The 20,348-nt window shown below is 41.4% G+C and overlaps 1 protein-coding gene across 6 annotated transcripts in view; it reads right to left on the bottom strand.

The window, feature by feature from the left end:
• Positions 1-20,348, bottom strand: part of KANSL1 (KAT8 regulatory NSL complex subunit 1) — a 171,065-nt gene that overhangs the window by 126,395 nt on the left and 24,322 nt on the right. Inside the window, exon 1 of one of the 6 annotated variants that reach the window (XM_027081317.1) lies at positions 15,992-16,103. The exons of the other annotated variants lie outside the window; for them this stretch is intronic. The gene's annotated coding sequence lies outside the window, so the exon portion shown is untranslated. Of the gene's footprint in view, positions 1-15,991; positions 16,104-20,348 lie in introns of those variants that run through there. 6 annotated transcript variants of the gene reach the window in all.

Here is a 20,348-nt window from a genome sequence, read left to right as displayed (position 1 = left end):
AGACGTCCTTGACAACAAGGTCCATTCTTCTGCCCTCTTCTCTCTCAACTCACTTCCTTGGCAACAACCACTATAGCAACATGGTAAGGCCTCCTAGCACTCAGAAAAACATGCTCAGCTGCACTAATCAACATCCCCACCTCTATGTTCCTCAAGCCCCCTGAAACTCAAAACTGACTTTCTTTTTACTCCTTACCCATTTCTATTATCTCAGGTAATGGTATTGCTTTCATTTAGTAACCCAAGCTAAAAACCTCAGCCATTTGCCACTTCTTTATCCCCTTTGATTTATCTGGTCTGAGAGTAAAAGGAAATCTATGCAAAGAACTAAGCCAGCTGTTCCTAAAGTGTGGCCTATGGACTTCTTGAGAACTCGAAGACCATTTCAGAGGTCCACAAGATCAAAGCATTTTCGTAATAATATTAAACGTTATTTGCCTTTTTTCATAGTGCTGACATTCGCAGTAAGGGTGCAAAAACAAGTCTGAGCAAAACTACTGGTACCTTTGCACAATTCAGGGCAAAGGCACCAAACTACTAATAACCACTGGTCACTGTATTCTCTATGCATTTAAAAATAAATCAATAAATAGGTTAGTACCACTGACCTTTGATGTCCTTGGTGAAAATATGAAAATAATGAACTTTATAAAATCTCCACTCGAGTCTTCAGTGTGTGTGTGTATATATATAGGTATACAAATATTCTGTGCAATGAAAGGGAAAGTAGACATAAAGCACTTCTGCTGCTTTAAGAAATCTGAGAAAAAGCACTAGTACAACTGAGTTACAAGCTGAACTAGAAGCTTCCCTTCACAGAACACTATTTTTACTTGGCAGAACAACTGACAAACTATGATTATTCAGACTTGAATAGTCAGCAGACATTTTGTTGAAAATGAACAAAGTGAACCTGTCACTTCAAGGAAATCCAATGATGATGTTTGTTGCCAATGAGAAAATCTGAGTTTTCAAGCAAAAATAAGTATTTTGAAAACGTGTATCCACCACCATGAGCTTGAATATTTCCCCAATACTGAAGTCTTGATTAAGTAGACTACTGCTGATATTAGTGAATGAGAATTTGATACCACATAATGAAATGTGTCAACCTTTGGAAGATCTGCATAACTCAGTGAATGACCAAATGACCAAGATCGTTAGAAACGAGTGCATGGGTAAAGTAAGTGCAAGACAAGCCAATGGATTAATGTGACAGAGTATGAAAAACTCACTGAAACAGCTTTAGATTCCATAGTGCAGCTGACCTTTATGAAACTACTACTTGCCAAGTTTGAGTACAGTATCAAAGGATAGCCACACTTTAAAAGGCTATTTAAATACTCCTCTCTTTTCCAAACTACACATCTGTACAAGGTCAGATTTTCTTTATATAATTCCAAAACAACATATCACAATAGAATGAATGCAGAAGCAGATAGGAGAACCCAGCTGTTTTCTATTAAGCCAGACATAAGGAAGATTTGCAAAACTGGAAAATAATGCTATTCACACTTAATATTTTTTTTGTTCTGGTAAAAAGTTATTTTCATAATATGTAATAGGTTTGTTATTTTTAAATGAATTCGTAAATTTTTTTTTTTTTTTAATTTGGCCACACTGCGTGGTTTGTGGGATCTTAGTTCCCCAACCAGGGACTGAACCTGCGCCCTCGGCAGTAAAAGCGCAGAGTCCTACCCACTGGACCACCAGGGAGTTCCCCGTAAATAATTATTCTTTGAATTTCTCGAAGTTTCTAATCAACTACTGATAATAACCCATAAAAGTTCTCTGTGGTTTTCAACATTTTTTAAAAGTGAAAAGAGGCCTTGGGACCAAAAAGTTTATGAATCACTGAACTAAACGCAACCTCCTCCTCCCTCAAAAAAAAAAAAAAAATGACAGCAACTTCCAATTTGGTCAAACATTTTATCTTTAGATAACAATCAACATAGGACGGTAAGCCCTGTAGTACTACACTAAGATTCTTCATAGTATGGCAATTCAAATCGTTAGTATCGAAATATTTAAGTAAATGACTGAGAAAACATCCGTACAAATACCAATACACTTATAGGTCAAATTTGACTAGTGCTCTATGTAATTGCCAAAATTTTCTCACTCTAAGCTTATAATAACTTTAACAAACATCCTATATTCATTAAACTAGATCTTCTGGGGATTACAGAGTTTTATCCTCATGGACTTTCTAGCATATGGCATTCTGTGTGACTGTTCTACGTCCACTTTTCCTATTTCTGATTTTAAATTTAAAAATAATTCCTAATGTAATAAAAAATAGTTATGTTACACTGGCTGAATTGACAGATGAACCAATGTAAGTTCTTTATTCAAAATACCTCAAGTCAATTTTATAAAAGGTATTTTCTCCCATAAACAAAAATCACTATCTGATCTTTCCCATCAACTCAATATCCTCTTTCGCACTGATATCAATATACAGTTGATACTGGCAATGCAAGGAGGCACATTATCAGTGCCAGATGATTAATACAGCATATGAGAGTAGATGTAGCCTACTACCCCAAAGCACTACAGTTAAGTCTCAGAAATAGCAGGAAACAGCCTCCCTCTGGGGACTCAAGCAAGGGCACAGATGTTACACAGCTTCCACAAAACTTACTGACGAAAACTCATGTTCACACAGTTCAGGTAAAAAGAGGGGTGTAATTAACTTCACACCACAGAGGTACTTAAGCAGTAAACATACCAAAGTTATTTCAGAATTATTCAGTTCTTAAAAATTCACAACTTAAAGAAAAACCTGACTCAAATCCCATCTGTTTCAAGATTTCTCTGACCCTCCGCAAGCAGTCCGAGAACTTGACATTAATCACATACACCTCAAAAGCGAATTTATTTTGCTTACACTCCGTCCTTGGTCTCAATATCCCCATAGGATGCATTGCAAAGAGTAGTTACTAAAACAATTGTCTCAATAAATAGGGAAGGGGAAAAGTGAAGTCTTCAGAAGAAATTCCATTCCTAACTCCTAAATCTTTATCTTTCTACACCAAAACTGCTGTTAAAAATATACATATTAAAAACTACACCCCTCTCCCTTCATTGACTTGAAACGCTGTGCTGAGATGCAATATTACTCCCAAAGACATTCACAGATAAGGGGAGCCAGTCCAGGTTCACATCCTGGCTCCACCTGTATTTAAATTATTTAACTATTCTGTTCCCTCAATTTCCTCGTCTGCAAGAAACAGAGCTGACCTCAGAAGGCTGCTGTGATGATTAAACAAAATACTTTCAATTACTTAACCTAGTGCCTGGCACAAGCACCCATTATTTGCATTGTTATTATAACCTATAGACAAAAAGCAAATATTACTGAAACGAAAAAATGTGAGATGAAAAAAAAAGGTGTTAAAAAATAAAACACATACTATGACCTCATTTCTCTTTTAAAATGTAGGTGATAAGATTCTTTTGTCTTTTATTTTCTGGCTTATGTAATGTTTCCACCATAAACATGTATTGCTTATATAATAAAAGGGAAGCAAGCAAAAATAATGCAAATTCTTAAAGATCCAAAAAATGTGAATAAGGCAAAATATCTTTCTTAAATTTAACATAATGAGCAAAATGTTGATTGAAACGATTCCCATCCCACTTGAATCCCAAAAAACATCACTACTCAACAATTCAGAGCAGAGAAAAACTGTCAGACTTAAGCAGTTTTACAAAAACAGTTTATGATAAATCATCTTTCTCCAAAGAATACAAAGCATTAAAAGCTATAATTACTTACTAATCCTCATAACAACCTGGGTGGTAGGTTTCGGGCTGGGATTATAATTTCCAATTCACTGGTGGGGACAGATAGTAAAGTTATATGGTACATTCAGAATAAAGGAACCTAAAATATTCCAACTTTTTAGTTCATCTAATAAACCACAATCTGACCAAAAAAAAAAAAGATGGAGCTAATGTACCTGCTGTCACTGACATAAATTAAGATTCAGCAGTAAGTTTGAAGAGACAAAAACAAGGGCTATCTTATGAAAGTCCTTTAAAAGGCTATAAAAGTTTGGGCTAGGTAATAACAGTTTCCTTCCCAGTTCCAAGGAAGCATTTTGGAGACTGGAAGATGTCAAATGGGTTCAGCAGGCAAACACATTTAGGAGAAACTTCCTTGATGAAGATTCACAACACACTTCATTATACTGAATACTCAAATATTTGCAGCTTTAACAAATAAACATCTTTTTTCCATTACACCTATCAATATCTTGCAGAACACTGTTCTGAGGGATACAAGTTAAAATAAAGTCCAAATATGCGACCTCTAGGGTCCCTTCCTGTGCTTATGGTTCTATTATTATAAACTGCAATACAGATTCAAGAACAAACTTCCACCTAACACAAGCAGCACTGGGAAGCCGAAGTACACCCCTAGGACAGAGCTCCTCAACATCAGCACTACTGACTTGTGCCAAATTATTTTTCGTTGTGGAGGAAGGGGATCTCTCCTGTGCACTGCAGGCGGTTTAGCAACATCCCTGGCCTCTACACGCACTAGATGCCAGCAGCACTCTCCTCTCCTATAAATTATGACAACCAAAAATGCCTCCAGAAATGACAAATGTCTCCCAGGGGGCAAAATCACAACCCCCAATTGAGAACCACTGTCTAGAGATAGATTATCTCTATAGCTACAGATGTCTGTACATGTATATATATATTTCTGTATATACAGATTTCCAGAAAGCACACATATCTGGCTGCTTCAAATAGTGCAAGTCAAAACTAACTCCACACCTGCAAGTGAGAACCACGCCTTATTCCTTGTAAATTCCCAAGACAGGACTCCAGTTACACAAGAATAAACTGGCAGCATCCACCTTGCAAAAATGTTGATAAGCTGCCGGGACCCAAAGGGAAGTGTTTGGCCATTTGGGTGGCCAACAACCGCACTTTCGCTGAAAACAGAAGCAAAAATCAAATGGGGGACAAGAAGCTTGCCCATAATGTGGCTTCTACTAACCTCTTCCCACCATCACCTCATTACTCTGCACAAAACAAAGAAAGAAATAGGCAGAGGAAGGATGGTTAGGGAAGTGTCTGTGAAGTTATCAAAATTTCAGCTGAAACCTGAAAATTAGCTAAAATTTCATTATGTAGAAGGCTGGGGTAAAAGAAGGGTAATGTGGCATTGTAGTGAGAGGAAAAGGCACGGGAAAAGGCAAAACTGTGGGAAAACATAGGATATCCTGGAGGGTGAAAGAAATAATCAATTTGCTTGAAATATAAAGCATATTGTAACAGAGAAAACACTATAGAAATAGGTGAAAAGGAAGTTTGAAGCCAGATCATTAATGGACAACCTTCAATAGCCAGCCTTTACTCAGACTTAAAGGCAGCAGAAAGTCATTAAAGGTTTTTCAAATGGGGAGTGACACATGAGAACTGTGCTTCAGAGAGACCAGTTGGGTAAGACAGATTAAAAGAAAGTAAAAAGTCAAAGACCAATGAAGAAGCTACTGCAATAATCCAGATAGGATGCAACAAGAATCTCAACCAAGGTGTTCACCACAGTGGAATGGTCGAAGTCTCCTCCAGGCTTTGGAAGGGCCCAAAGTCTGCAGAAGGGCCAAATAAGTGACATAAACCGAAAAGGTAAAGGCTCTTAAGAGAGAAGGCTGTCTTTTCCTTCATAATTTCAGCTCCTTTATGATAAAAATCTCTCATTTATTTCTCATAAAGCTGTACAGGTGGCAGGGGGGGCTGTTCAGTTTTGGGGTATCCTCTCCTTTCCTAACAGTGCCAACCCAAACCCAACCCGCGTCTGCATGAGCTCACATCTAAATTATCGTAACAGCTTCCTGACTGATGCCTCAGTCCTCTAATCCATTCCGTAATCCATTCTTTTTATCGCCTCTCTTCTCTACTCTAGAATAACTCCTAGTACCTTTCTCATGAGTCCAAATTCTCTGAGATGAAACTTAAAACAATATCAAAGCAAGTGCATCAGTTGGCTTAGACCTAGAACTCCCTACCCCCAGATTCAACTCCATAATCTTTGCCTATGTTGCTGCCTCTACCTGGAAGGTTCAAAGCAAGTGCATCAGGTGGCTTAGACCTAGAACTCCCTGCCCCCAGATTCAACTCCATAATCTTTGCCTATGCTGCTGCCTCTACCTGGAAGGTCCTTCTACCCTTTAAGCCCAAAACTTAATCCTTCCAATACACAGCATCTCCACAACAACTTTTCCAGACTATTCAGATTCACATCACTTTCTTCCTGCTTAAATTGTACAACGCACTTAAAGCCATCACTCAATTAAAATCATCTGAATGTTCCCTAGTTGTCAATTTATTAATATTAATTTATTCTATTTCCGAGACAGGGGAAGTTCCTTAACATCCCTCTTTGCATGCTCACTAACTTTATCTAGTTAGGGCTTGGTACATAGTAAGCATTGTGAGTACTTACTGACAGGGCTATAGTCGTCAAAACAGACCTAGAGGTAGGCTTTCACGTATAAGATTGTGCTAAGCAGAGAAAGATGAGGAAATTCTAAACTGACACGGGCTTCCCTGGTGGCGCAGTGATTGAGAGTCCGCCTGCCGATGCAGGGGACACGGGTTTGTGCCCCGGTCCGGGAAGATCCCACATGCCACGGAGCAGCTGGGTCCGTGAGCCATGGCCGCTGGGCCTGCGCGTCCGGAGCCTGTGCTTCGCAACGGGAGAGGCCGCGACAGTGAGAGGCCCGCGTACCGACAAAAAAAAAAAAAAATTAAACAAAATAATAGGGAAGGATTTGGGAGATGATCCACAGAACTTGGATGAACCAAGTGGTACATGTGCAGCTTCTCAAGAAAGAGAGGGAAAAAGCAGCTATGCAGTGCTTTGTGATGAAGTATCAAAAGCTACATTATGGAACACACTGGAAAGTTTTTTTTTTTGTATTTCTTTTACAAATGTGGATTTGTTATGGAATACAACAGGGAGTGGGCAGCAAAATTTTTATTATAAAGCAAAGAAACAATGTGGACCTCACCACCCCAGTCCCTAACACTTTCTATGCCAACAGGGCAGGGCTTCTTAGGTTTTATAATTACTAAGGGAATCATAGCTCTGGCTGGAGAATAGGTTATTATTATGATTGCTCTAACGTTCACTAACATTTACTAAATGCTCTAATGTTCACTAACATTAATTGACCTTTTACTGCGTCAGTCACTGTGCTAAATGTTTTACATACACATCCTCATTTAGTCATCACAATAACATTATAAGACGAGTATGTACTCTTATTCTCATTTTATAGATAAGGAAACTGGTGCTCAGAAGTTAAGTAACATGCCCAAGCTCACACAACTACCAAGCTGCAGAGACAGGATTCCGATTCAAATCTCTAACTGTAAGGCCCATGCTTTCTTTTTTTTTTTTTAATTGAAGTATAGTTGAATTACAATGTTGTGTTACCACTATATACAATGCTAGGTCTAAACTGGAAGGAGCTTAACTGCTAGACATGAGGTTTTTGAATTTTAGTCTTTATGGGAAAGTCAATGAGAAATACCAACTGATTATCTCCAACAGACATTTTATTAAAATGCCTACAGCATTCAAAGCCCCACGTAAAGACAGACACTCACTGTGATCAGGGAATCCTGGGGGGACCCTCACACAGGCTGAGAGTGGGTGGGGTCACAAAAGGCTTCCCGGGGCAAAAACATCTAAGTTGAAACCTAAAGAATAAGGAGGGTCCAGTATCGCCCATACAGCTACTTCCAACATCCCTATCCCCAACACCAAATCCAAAACCAGTTCCTGCCCCTCAACATGCCCCATGTGAATGAATCCCGATCCCAATCACTGATTTACCATCTGATAGACATCTTACTTAAACATATACTAATACTTAAACATATACTAATACCAGATAGGAATAATAGGAAGGCTATAGGAGTTCATGGTCTAATGCTGGAGACACCAAGAATTATAGCAGTGTCATCAATGCCAAAGATAAAAAGATAGAAATTAGGCGTGAAGGTAAACCCAGATGATAAAGCACTGTTTTTCCTGAAGGGATCAAGCAAGGCTTCAGAAAGAGATGACATTCTGACTGACTACTGAAGGCTAAATAGGGAGGATTCAATATAGAATGACAGGCACATTCATTGCATCCTTAATACCATTGCCTTAGTTCAGAACCTCTTACGTATTACAGTAATCCAGACAGTTGTAATCTCCCAACTGTTCTTTCTTCCTGTCTCAGCAAGCCTTCAACCTAGTACCCACTACCAAAATGATTACTAGAAAGCAGGAGGAAAAAAGGGAAGAAGAGAGGGAACATAACTCCAACCATGTTGTGCTCCTGCTTAAAATCCTTCAGTGACTCTAGGGTAAGGATGAACTCAAACTTCCACACAACATTTATCTGCCCCCCTTTTACACTCAGCCTCATCTCCAACCTGTCCCCACCTTAGCCACCTGAATCTTATAGTTCCAGATTCTTCCATACCCTTGGCACCTTTGCTTTTCAAGTTTTAGCTCAAGATCACATGCTCTTTAAACTATTCCCCATTCATTCCAGGTGAAGTTAGAGGTCCCTTCCACTCTAGGGTCTAATATGCACTCCCATGACACCCTGGGCAACAGCTCATAATGGAACATAAACACCTAGTTTTGTCGCCCTCCCGCCCCAATCCCGACTGTGTATTTCTTAAAAGGAAGGTTATGGCTTGTTTTATCTCTATCCTTACATGTAGCACTGCATCTGGCAGAGAGTGGACCAATACATGTTAGCTAACCTGAGTAGTCTATGCTGAATGCATCAGATGGAGATTCATTATAAAGTTAATGCGGGTGTCTGATCATAAGGTAAAAACAATCTAACAGTAAGCAGGAACGGGGCTTCCCTGGTGGCTCAGTGGTTGAGAATCCGCCTGCCAATGCAGGGGACACGGGTTCGGTCCCTGGCCCGGAAAGATCCCACATGCCGCGGAGCAACTAAGGCCATGTGCCACAACTACTGAGCCTGTGCTCTAGAGCCCGTGTGCCACAACTACTGAAGCCCACGCACCTAGAGCCTGTGCTCCGCAACAAGAGAAGCCAATGCAATGAGAAGCCCGCGCACCGCAAGGAAGAGTAGCCCCCACTGGCTGCAACTAGAGAAAGTCCACACTCAGCAACGAAGACCCAACACAGCCAAAAATAAATATAAATAAAATAAATAATTTTTTTAAAAAAGAAGCAGGAACCAACAGAATCTAGGACAGGCTTCAACTACCTCAAGTTCCAGTCATTTACATTGCCAAGCACATGCACTCAGACTGACAAACTTTTTAAGTTACTTTTTTTTTAAGTTACTTTTAAACTACTAAATTTGGCTACATAAGCCTTTTGAAGGCAATACCTATCAAAATTTTAAATGCAACTACTCAGACTTCTACCTAGTAACTGCACTTTTATGAACCTATCCAACAGAAATATTCTCACAGATACATAAGAATATATGCACAATTCTGCTGAAGACAGTTCTTTTACTAAAGAATTGTAATACAAAAAAAAAACTAAACTTAAAAGATACAATAGAATATTATGCAGCTATTAAAAAAAAAAACTGTTTAGGGCTTCCCTGGTGACGCAGTGGATGAGAGTCCGCCTGCCGATGCAGGGGACATGGGTTCGTGCCCCGGTCTGGGAAGATCCCACATGCCGCAGAGCAGCTGGGCCCGTGAGACATGGCCGCTGATCCTGCGCGTCCGGAGCCTGTGCTCTGCAACTGGAGAGGCCACAACAGTGAGAGGCCCGCGTACCGGGGGGGGAAAAAAAAAAACTGTTTATATGTTGATGTGAAAAATCTCTATGATATATAACTAAGTGAAAAAAAAGACCAAGCTACGGGGCTTCCCAGATGGCGCAGTGGTTGAGAGTCCGCCTGCCGCTGCAGGGGACACGGGTTCGTGACCCGGTCTGGGAGGATCCCACATGCCGCGGAGCGGCAGGGCCCGTGAGCCATCGCCGCTGAGCCTGCGCGTCCGGAGCCTGTGCTCCGCAACGGGAGAGGCCACAACAGTGAGAGGCCTGCGTACCGCAAAAAAAAAAAAAAAAGACCAAGCTACGAAACAGGTAAGATCATGTTTGCATTTAAAAAAAAAATAAAATTGTTTTGAAGGATAACTACATATCAAAATATTTATTCATGTTTATCCTATTTCTATTCTATCACTGCATTCAAGTTTCCTTCCAGTTTACCTCACAAAAAACAAAGAAGGAAAAATGTATTTTTATCTCATCTCTTCCTAGCAAACTCTAATAATACAAGTATTTCTAAACAATACTAAAATCGAAGATTTCTTGAAGGGTTCAAGCAATTCAAAAGCAAACAAGTTCTTCTTAGGTTGGGGGGGGTAGGGGATGAGGAGGGGGTACCTGACCAAAGTCGAGGGATCTCACTGAATCAACCTATCCCTTTAGAATACTGAATTAAAGATTAACTACAAAAAAACAGCAATCCATTATCTTCTGAAATATGCTTAAAGTCTTCAAACATCCTCAGTTCTCCATGGCAATATATGAGCAGTTTAACGAAACTTTCCTGACAGTTCAACTTATCAGACCAGTTTTCTGCAAAGCCTCTAATGCTAGCAAACATCAGAAGCTAAACTAATTAGCTTTTCGCCTCTATCCCTTCATCATACCCTCCAGTGGAGGTGCTAGTAAGCAGTCACAAAGGCCAAATAGCAAGGGAAAGCCTAGATATCAGTTTTTAGCAATTTTTGGTTTACTGCCCTAACAACAAAATTGTAATTCATCTTTTTTATTCCCAAACACTTCCCCTCCAACTGAATTTAAGCAGGTCTGACCCTAAGCTGCTCCCTTTTTAAAAAGAAATTAAGGGACTTCCCTGGTGGCACAGTGCTCAAGAATCCGCCTGCCAATACAGGGAACACGGGTTCGATCCCTGGTCCTGGAAGATCCCACATACCGTGGAGTAACTAAGCCCAGACGCCACAACTACTGAGCCTGCACTCTAGAGCCGGTGAGCCACAACTACTGAAGCCCGCGTGCCTAGAGCCCATACTCCACAACCAGAGAAGCCACCGCAATGAGAAGCCAGCGCACCACAACAAAGAGTAGCCCCTGCTTCTCCGCAACTAGAGGAAACCCACGCGCAGCAACGAAGACCCAACACAGCCAAAAATAAATAAATAAATGTATTGAAAAAATATATACATATATAAAGAAATTAAAAGCTGAGGGACTCTATTAAGTTTGATGCCACTCAAGCAACTTTTTTCCAAACAAGGGCAGAATCTGCTGTACTTAAAATTCAGAGTGAGATCTCATTTGGGATTCCTGGTTCAAGTAACAAGAACCAGAGTTTTTGATAACATTTAGATAAAACTGCACTGAATTTACCTCCACCTTACATTTCCTCACTCTCAAAAGCTTGGGGAGAAACTGTATTTTTAAAAAGTTAGAACTGGAGGAAAAAAAGGAAAGTTTACAGTCAACAACAATAAAATATATAGCTAAATAATTCCCTAGTGGGCTAGGGCATTCAAATGTTACAATTTTATAGAGCTAGTTTAAAATCTTAGAAAAGCAAGGCTTGCAGAAGGTAACATTTATTAAGCAGCTATCCATTGCCAGAGACCACTACCCAACAGATAAACAAAAATTTAAAGGGTATCTACCTTGAAGAGCCTCTCTTTGACATAATGGTTTAAAATCTTCTTATACAATCCTTAAGTTTTTCTTTCAGACTACCCAAGTTTGTTTTTCATTCATAAATATGAACTGTGCTCTCTACTTTGAAGTCAGTTTCCTCACACCCTACATTTTTGCTTTTACTTTTGTTTGATTAAAGACAAGAAAAGCTTAACACACGAAGAAAAAAAACATCTACTTCAGTTCTTTTTGGAGGCCAAGCTTTTTGGTAAATCATACCTATCAGTTTATTTTCTCCTATACATTTTACCCTACATCCTAAAAGGCAGGCACAGGGCATAATGCAGGAACAAATGATAACCGAACTAATAAATAATAGTGACCCTCCCAATCATATATACTGGTCTTTTCCTATGAGCCACAATTCTCTCCACAATCTGCAAGTGACACCCAAGGACACCACTTTCTTTCTTATCTCTTCTTGTGACCTTCAAATATTGGTGATCTCTATCACAGTGTAATATTTGTCTTTTTAAATTCATATTGTCTTTTCTAAGCATTACTGCGGTTCACTGAGTTTTGATCTCACATTTCAGGGAATGGGAAGTACTGATGAAAGTGTCTTGTTTTGTGTCATGAATTATCACACTCCGGCAGGAATATTTTTGCACAGCTTTTAGTATGCCCAGAGGCTAATATGCAATTTATTATGATAGAAACTATAATTTAAACATACATCTTCAGAAGCAACATGAAGACTCAAAATCCAGACTTAATATAGATTTCCAAGAAATAGCTAAAGTCCTTTTTAGGGAAAGGATGTGGTCCAAGTACTCTGCACTGTCACAGTAAAAAGGCCAGGTGTTTGGGGCCATTTTATTTGAGTCACCTGCACCTGTACTTTTTTATAAAGTGATCAAGTAAAAAGGCACTAATGTAAAATATGCTTCCTGAGACCCAGAACAATCTAACCAATCAAGGCAGAAACTTACTTAAAATAGAGAAAGAGGGCAAAGAAAAGGTGCTTTGAAACTCTAAATAAACCACTCAATAATGAGATTTGCTCTGGGGCAATCAACCGAAGACCACATACTTAGTCTGCACTAGTTCCTCCTTTCCAAACTCAAGGGGATGGAAAGACGTTTGGGGTTAAAAAAAAAAAACCAAAAAAACCCCAATTAATTAAAAAAAAAAAAAGTCTCTCTCTCTCCAGGAAGGAAATCACTTAATTTCTGTGTCTAATGACCTCGCCAAGAAGAAGAAAATAACCCCTACCAAACCCCCCGCCCAAGGAAGATGACTCAATATAAGAGGAATAAGCAATATTCTTTAAACACAGTACTTTCAATGACTATTATTTAGAAAATCCAACATGGATTAGTAACGTTTTTCACATTTTAAAATTGCTTTTCTAGTACTGTAACAAGGTAACTAAGCTTTACTCAAAAAAGTTCCTAATTAGAACCACTCAATACTAAAATACCCTCTCAAATCAGCATCGTCAACCACAATGGCCCTATGTTTACAGATTGCATGAGTCAGGTTATATCAAACAAAACAAATCTATAACTTGTTACTCACTTTAAAATACAATTAAAATCTGTGATCAATCCAATAAAATCCAGAGTAGTAGAGACACTGGTTACAGTGTAGCATGACTAGAAATGGAAAGGTACTGGCAGTGTTTGAAGAAGAAAAAAATAGTTATTTTCCTTTCCTCTCACCTTGATAAAAGTTAAAAGAGAACTAAGGCTTACTCATTTTCTAGCTTCCAGAATTTTCCTCAACAGGATAATGATAAGTCACCTAACAATCAACGTGTGCTCTGCAGGTTTAACCATAGGAATAACGTGTGTAGGCAGGAAGAAAATCATACAAAGATTTAACATCTCACTTTGGTAAAGCACAAAAGTCAAACACTAAAATTCTGAATAAGCCTTTCAAGAAAGATGCAGCAACACTTCTAAATACCTCACTTAAGTAGATTCACAAAGATAAAAGGACCAAAACCCCACCATACCTCAAGGCTCTATCAATACTTAATTGATCACTCTTAACTGTCTACAGATGTAAATCAAAAATACTTTTCATATACTTAAATAAGGCAGTCATCAGAGACCAATCATCTTTACCACAATACAGATGTTAAGAATCTTTGTCACATCTATGTTTCCCTCCAAGTGGTACACACTTGAAAATTAAAAATTGACCACCTCAAATCATGAGATCACTAACAAATACATCAAATATGCTAAAGGTCAAAGGAATGCATACTTTGTAGGATAAACCTAGCGGAAATCGAAATCAGAATTCCATGACTGAGGATAGTTATCCCACATTTATAATACATTTTTTAGATTCCCAAGAGATGAGCATTTTTACCTTGCCTTATTTTTAGAACTACACATCACACTGCACATATCACATGACATGATGTAACTGTTAGCAAAGAAAATGGCCCAAAACCATTGAAAATATACATGGTAGAGGAAACGAATCAATGCACACAAGAATCACTATATTTCATATTGACTTTTTGAAATTTTTTAAACACACGACAGATCTTTTTTCAAATTGGAAACGCGGTTAGTAAGCTCTGTAGAAACAACACAGAAATGTATTCGGTATTTTATAAAATAGGAATTTACCCAACTACGGGGAAAACTGATATGAAGAAACATAATAGAAAAACATTCTTCTAAATCTATAGGATTAGTAGTAAAAATTCTCTGGATCAAAAACGTAACAGAAACATAATGAAATACCTTCAGGTAGAAAACAATTATTACTCAAAAGTGTTCACTATTGTTGCGAGAAAAGAAAAATAGTTTTAAATGACAAGCATGTAGACAATTGAAAATTTCTAAATTGGTCAGACAGTATGCTAGAAAAAGAACTAAGTATAGCCTGTAGAAGGGGGGAGGGGAAAACACACCCACTTAAGCCCTTGTAAATAGTGGTTTCTTTAAAGGGCCCAAAAAGCAGGGAAAATACTACAGACTATTCTGAGAAATGGAAAACATATTCCAATGTTCTACTTTCCATACTTGAAAGTGCTTTAGAAACGAAGTTCAGTAACAACCTATAACTATATCATGATTATGCAAGGCAAAGATTATGTAATTTTATCGTTTATTATAAATGTCCGATTGTAAAACTAAAAAAACTAAAACGTTTTGATCTCTCTAATGGGGAGGAGAGAAGTTCTTCTGGGCTACAATTTAAAAATATAAACACACACCCCAAAACAAACAAAAAAACACAATGATTGCTAGCCACGTGACAAAGGAGATGGCAACACCAGGATTGTGAATGGAGGGGAGGGAGGCGAGGCAGGAGGACTAGGAAGATTTCTCGGAACTTTGGGGACCTCGGGATTCGGGTCTCCCGACCCTTAAGGTACCAAACTCTAGCCCTATTAGTTGTACTGTTAACATTCTCAAGTAGTTTATTAATAGGTCACGAAAAATGCTCCAGTGACCTCCAGAATAAAGGGGGGAAAAACGGAGGAGAAGGAGAGAGCAATTTAAAGTGGCGCCATCATGTCACCCCTTCTCCCCTGAGGCAATCAATAAGCAAGAGTTAAGTAACGTGTTTCTCCAAAAAAAACCACACTGGGATCCCGACAACGGAAAACAAAAGGATTTTTAAGTAAAGCATGGGGGTAAGGCTGTTTATCCTATGGAAAACAATCAAATTATTTGCTGAGAATCAAAAGACAGTCAGCCGGAAAACAGGCCCCCCAAACTCACTTAAAAGCAAATAAATGTCTCTTCCTCTTTAGTTTAAAAAAAAAAAAAAACACGTCCGCCTGAGGGAGACTAGATCTGAAAACGTAAGTGACCTCAATTTACAAGCAACAAAAATAATAAATAAATGAAACAAATAACCATCTCACTAAACAATCAGAGTTGTGATACACACCGTGAAACGCGCAAGATGTGTGTTTCGGCCAGAGAAAGGCCTTTTGCAGTCAAGAGAAGTTCAAGGCGAGAGCAAGAGTTTGTTTGGGTTTTTTTTTTTTAAACCGGAATAAATCGTGTTCTTAAGGCCGCATTTTTAAATAGAACGCCAAAGGAAAAGCTGGCGAACGAGGCGGCAGCTGGTGGGGAAGGGCCCCCGCACACCCCCGCCCTTGGGGCGACTCCCAGCCTCGGACCCGCAGCAGGGAAGCCCGGAGAGGCCATTTAAAGTTCCGGGGATTTTTCCTGCCCTGCCCTGCCTTTCTAGTTACAACTAACAAAGAGAGGGAGAAATGGGAGCCACAGGGAGAGCGAGGAGAAGGAGAAAGGGCAGCGGGAGGAAGAGAGGAGCAGCAGCAGCAGCACCTACCACGTGATGGAAGAGCGTTGCCCGGGCGGATTCAGCCCCACAAAATGGGCGCAGTTTGCAAACAGCCCCCGGCCTGGGCGCCGAGGGCCGGCGGCGGCGGCGGGCGGGGGCGCGCGGCGGCGGCTCCGGCCCGGGCCCGCCGCTCTCCTCCCCCCCGGCGCCCGGAGCCGCCCTGACTTTCCGGGCGGGGGGGCGAGGCGGAGGGGGAGGGGAAGGCGGCGGCGGCGGGGAGCGGCCGCTTTTTCTTCTCTTTCGGGCTCTTTCTCCGGCCTTCCTCGGCTCCGGCGGGGCCTGGGCACGGCCGGGGACAACAGCCCGGCCGGGAGGACGGGCGGGCGGGGGCAGAGAGTGAAGCCGCCCCCCCGCCCCGCACAAACAAGCGCCGCCGTCTGCAGCCCAAGCCCGCACCCCGGCCGCCGCCCCCGGACGCCTCTTCCCGGCCGGGGGGAGCGCTCCAGCCGCCCCCCGCACCGCCGCGGCGAGACGAGTCGGCTTCGCTAAGGTGCTCGGTTCTCCCGCCGGCTCGGCGAGCGGTGGCGGCGGTGGCGGCGGCACTGGGAAAATGGCGGCCGAGCTTCTTTTCCCTCCCCCCCTTTAATCTGAAGCGGAGGGAGAATGGAGCGAGCGAGCGAGCGGGCGAGCGCCGGGGACACGGGGAGGAGGGACAGCAGCGCCTCCGCCGGCTGCGGCTGCGGCGGCGAAGGGCCGCTCCGCCCCGGCGCGCCGCCAGGGGGCGCCCACCGCGCCGCCCCCGCGAGCCTCCAGGAGGCGCGGCCGCCGCCGCCGCCTCAGTCAGTCATGGCTGCTCGCCGCGGCCGCTGTTTCTGCACCTCCAGCTGCGGAGGCCGCGGCGCCGGGACCCAGCCGCTCCCAGACGTGCGGCGGCGGCACGCGGCACTGCGGCAGGCGGGAGCGGACCCTCGCTCCGGCTGGGGTGAGGCTAGCCTGAGGCACTGACGCCGTCACATTCCTTCCGCGCTTGGGCTGACAAGGCCGCGCGCCGGCTGTGAGGGGCAAGGCAGGCTGGCGCGACAGAGCAAGAGGACGTGAGCGAGGGAACTGTTTGTACTGGGTAGTAAATAGGCTAATGCCGTCGGTACCACATTATTCCAGGGCTAAACGTGCGCTGAATCAAGTGGGGAGCTCTCTGACCAGTGAACCGCTTCCTGCCGCCCTTTGTCCTAGCAGCCTGCCTCCGTACACTGCAGCACGCCTGGGCACTAGCCCCAGCGCCACGATCCGCAGCCGCCAGGGTTAAAAAAAAAAAAAAAAAAAAAAAAAAAAAAGCGCACGTCCTCATTGCGCAGGCGCGGGCCAGGGCCCGCGTCGGGCCAGCCCGGGAAGGGACAGCCGGGAGCGAGAGGGGAAGAGATGGCCCACCAGCGCCAGGCCCGCTGGGAACTGTAGTTTTCGTTAAGAAGCACGCGTCTGGTTTTGGGTGTCACGGCTTGGCGAATCCACCAAAGCAGGCAAATGGCATTACACAATGAGTATTTATGCTTCCTGTCTCCACCAAAAGGAAGTTCACTGCTATGCTAAAAGTTTAACAAAGAACTCCACAGAGAAACCCAAATCTCCCGACAAAAAGCAAACTTCCACTTTCCTACCAGAGTTGGTTTAAAGTGGTGGCACTTTATCATTTCTCATGACCAGTTTGTCAGTACAGTATTTTATTCCTTTCCCAAAATAGGGCCTTAAAATAATGGAAGTTTTTCTAGGTTAAAAAAATTCAGCAATATAATGCGAAGTGTCACATTTACACAAATTATTATCCACTATCCTCTAAAACGAAAGAAAAAGTTGCCAAAAGATGAATCCAGTGCTTAGAGGTTTAAAAAAGGAACTCTGGTATTCATCAAAATATTACTTTAAATTACAGAACAACAACAAAAAAAATGTTTCCAACAATTAAATCATCAAATGCAGCAGATGAGAAAGGTATGTATGCTCTACTACCAAAAAGGAAGATGAGAAACGCTCAATACTTTTTTGTGGCTTACCAAAACCAATATCCGGTGGTATGCGTCACTTCTGTTAGGCCAAAAAACAGCCCAACAGCTTGTCCTGCCACAAATTTTAACTCACTAGCTCCTACAGCATCTACACCTATATTTCCATTTGTACCCTTAAAATCACACTCTTAATCATAGTCATGGTTCTCAAATATCAAAAGAAAGTCACAGGGTCAAATTACACAAGAATAAAAAAAAATATGTATACATATTTGTATACACACCCAAAAGAGATCCTAGTCTTGGCTTTTTAAATTATAATCCTGGGGGGGGGGGTTAGTTGATTGAAAAATGTATACACACATCTCCATATAAATAGTTATTCCACAAAATATAGCAGAAAGTGTTGAACACAATTCTAAAACCAACAGATGGCGAACTAGAGCCCTAATGTGAGGATTCTGAAATCCAAATGAGCAGAATGAAAATACCAAATAAGGCATAGCCCTTTGCAGTGTATACTTAAATATTATGTTCAAAGACACTCACCACAAAATAATTAATTTTACTACTGCTTCGATTCTTAAAACTCAAGTGTCAGATTTAATTAGGCCCCCAAATAACCAAGGTTATAAAATACATTCTTTTCAAATGATTAAGAAAGAGGTGGAAATGCTCATTTTTAAACATGCATTTTGGGTAAAAGTAAATCCCCACTTTCCCCTTTTCTCATTGCTTAGCCCAAGAGTAGGGAGTTCACAGTGTTTATGGCACTTAATTTCTTTTACATTGTTATCTCGAATCAGATGTCTTTCTGCTCAGACACCAATTTTTCCAAATAAGGACACTCAAAGGTGAGCTACTACAGACACAAAAATCTTAGACAAATACATTTTCTTAAAATTTCCCCCCAAAACACAGTGGATGTCAAGGCTGATTACACACACACACACACACACACACACACACACACACACACACACACACACACACACACACACGGGCTTCCCTGGTGGCGCAGTGGGAAGATCCCACATGCCGCTGAGCAACAAAGCCCGTGTGCCACAACTACTGAGCCTGCACTCTAGAGCCCGCGTGCCACGACTGCTGAAGCTCGCATGCCACAACTACTGAAGCCCGTGCGCCTAGAGCCCATGCTCCGCAACAAGAGAAGCCACCGCAATGAGAAGCCCGCGCACTGCAACCAAGAGTAGGCTCCACTCGCCACAACTAAAGAAAGCCCACACACAGCAACAAAGACCCAATGAAGCCTAAATAAAACAATTTATTTTTTAAAAAAAACGCATACTACTCATTTTCCAAATCATTCTTGGAATAGTCACTGTGATTGACTGTCCTCCGATATCCACTCTATCCTAGTAGATTAGTTTCAACCCATTCTCTTTGCCAATGATTGGTTGGGAATGGGCATGAAATGTAATCCTGGCCAACGTGACACGAGTGGAAGCCCACTGGAAGGCCTCGAAGAGAGAAAAGATTCTTCAGTCCTAAAGATGAGATGAGGAAGAAACAGTCCCTTTTCAGGTAATGCTGAACATGACACTTCACACTGCTACAGTCACCTTACAGCAAGCCTGAAGATGCCACCAACATCAAAAAGGGCAGAATGGAGAACTGGCAAGTACCTTGGTCCTTGGTGACAGCATTAAATGATTATATCAAACAATCCTGACATCTGCAAGACTTCTGGACTTCCAGCTACATGAGACCAAGGTAACAACAAACACTTCTTTATTGTTTAAGCCGATTTGAATTAGCTTTCCTATACCTGAAGTCAAAAACATACTGATTATTTTCTCATATTTTAGTGTATTTGTATACTCTAAAATACTTTATGGATAATTTATATTGTCATATTTTATATAACCTATAGACCAGTCCTTTCCTCATATACACAACTCTGTACCCATCCATGTCTTTATCTATGTGAACTTTCTGCCCTGAAAAAGAGGACCATCCCTCCTCACCACCAATCCTTGTTCATTCCTCTCCCCCAATCCACCTCTAATTTATTTTTCCTTCAAGAAAACAGTAATAAGAGAATTCCCTGGCAGTCCAGTGGTTAGTACTTGGCACTTTCACTGCCATGGGCCCGGGTTCAACCCCTGGTTGGGGAACTAAGATTCTGCAAGCCGGATAAATAATAGAATAGGAAAGAAAGAAAAAGAAAACAGTAATAATAACAATAATGTGGATAATTGGCACTGTATTACCCTGCTCTTGGTTAAATGCTCTCTGTAATTCCACTGAGGTTGTTTTCATATACCAATCTTGCCTCCTAAAGACAGCCTCAAAGCTCTTAAAAGCAGGAACTATGATTATTCCAACTTTTCTGATTTATTACCCTGATCTATATAATAAACACACTCCAAAAAGGCACTCTT

This window comes from Aethalodelphis obliquidens, unplaced genomic scaffold (genome assembly GCF_003676395.1).
Source record: "Aethalodelphis obliquidens isolate GAN/ISIS:26980383/991018 unplaced genomic scaffold, ASM367639v1 scaffold44, whole genome shotgun sequence".
Lineage (NCBI taxonomy): Eukaryota > Metazoa > Chordata > Mammalia > Artiodactyla > Delphinidae > Aethalodelphis > Aethalodelphis obliquidens.
This window is presented reverse-complemented; position numbering and strand designations above follow the sequence as displayed.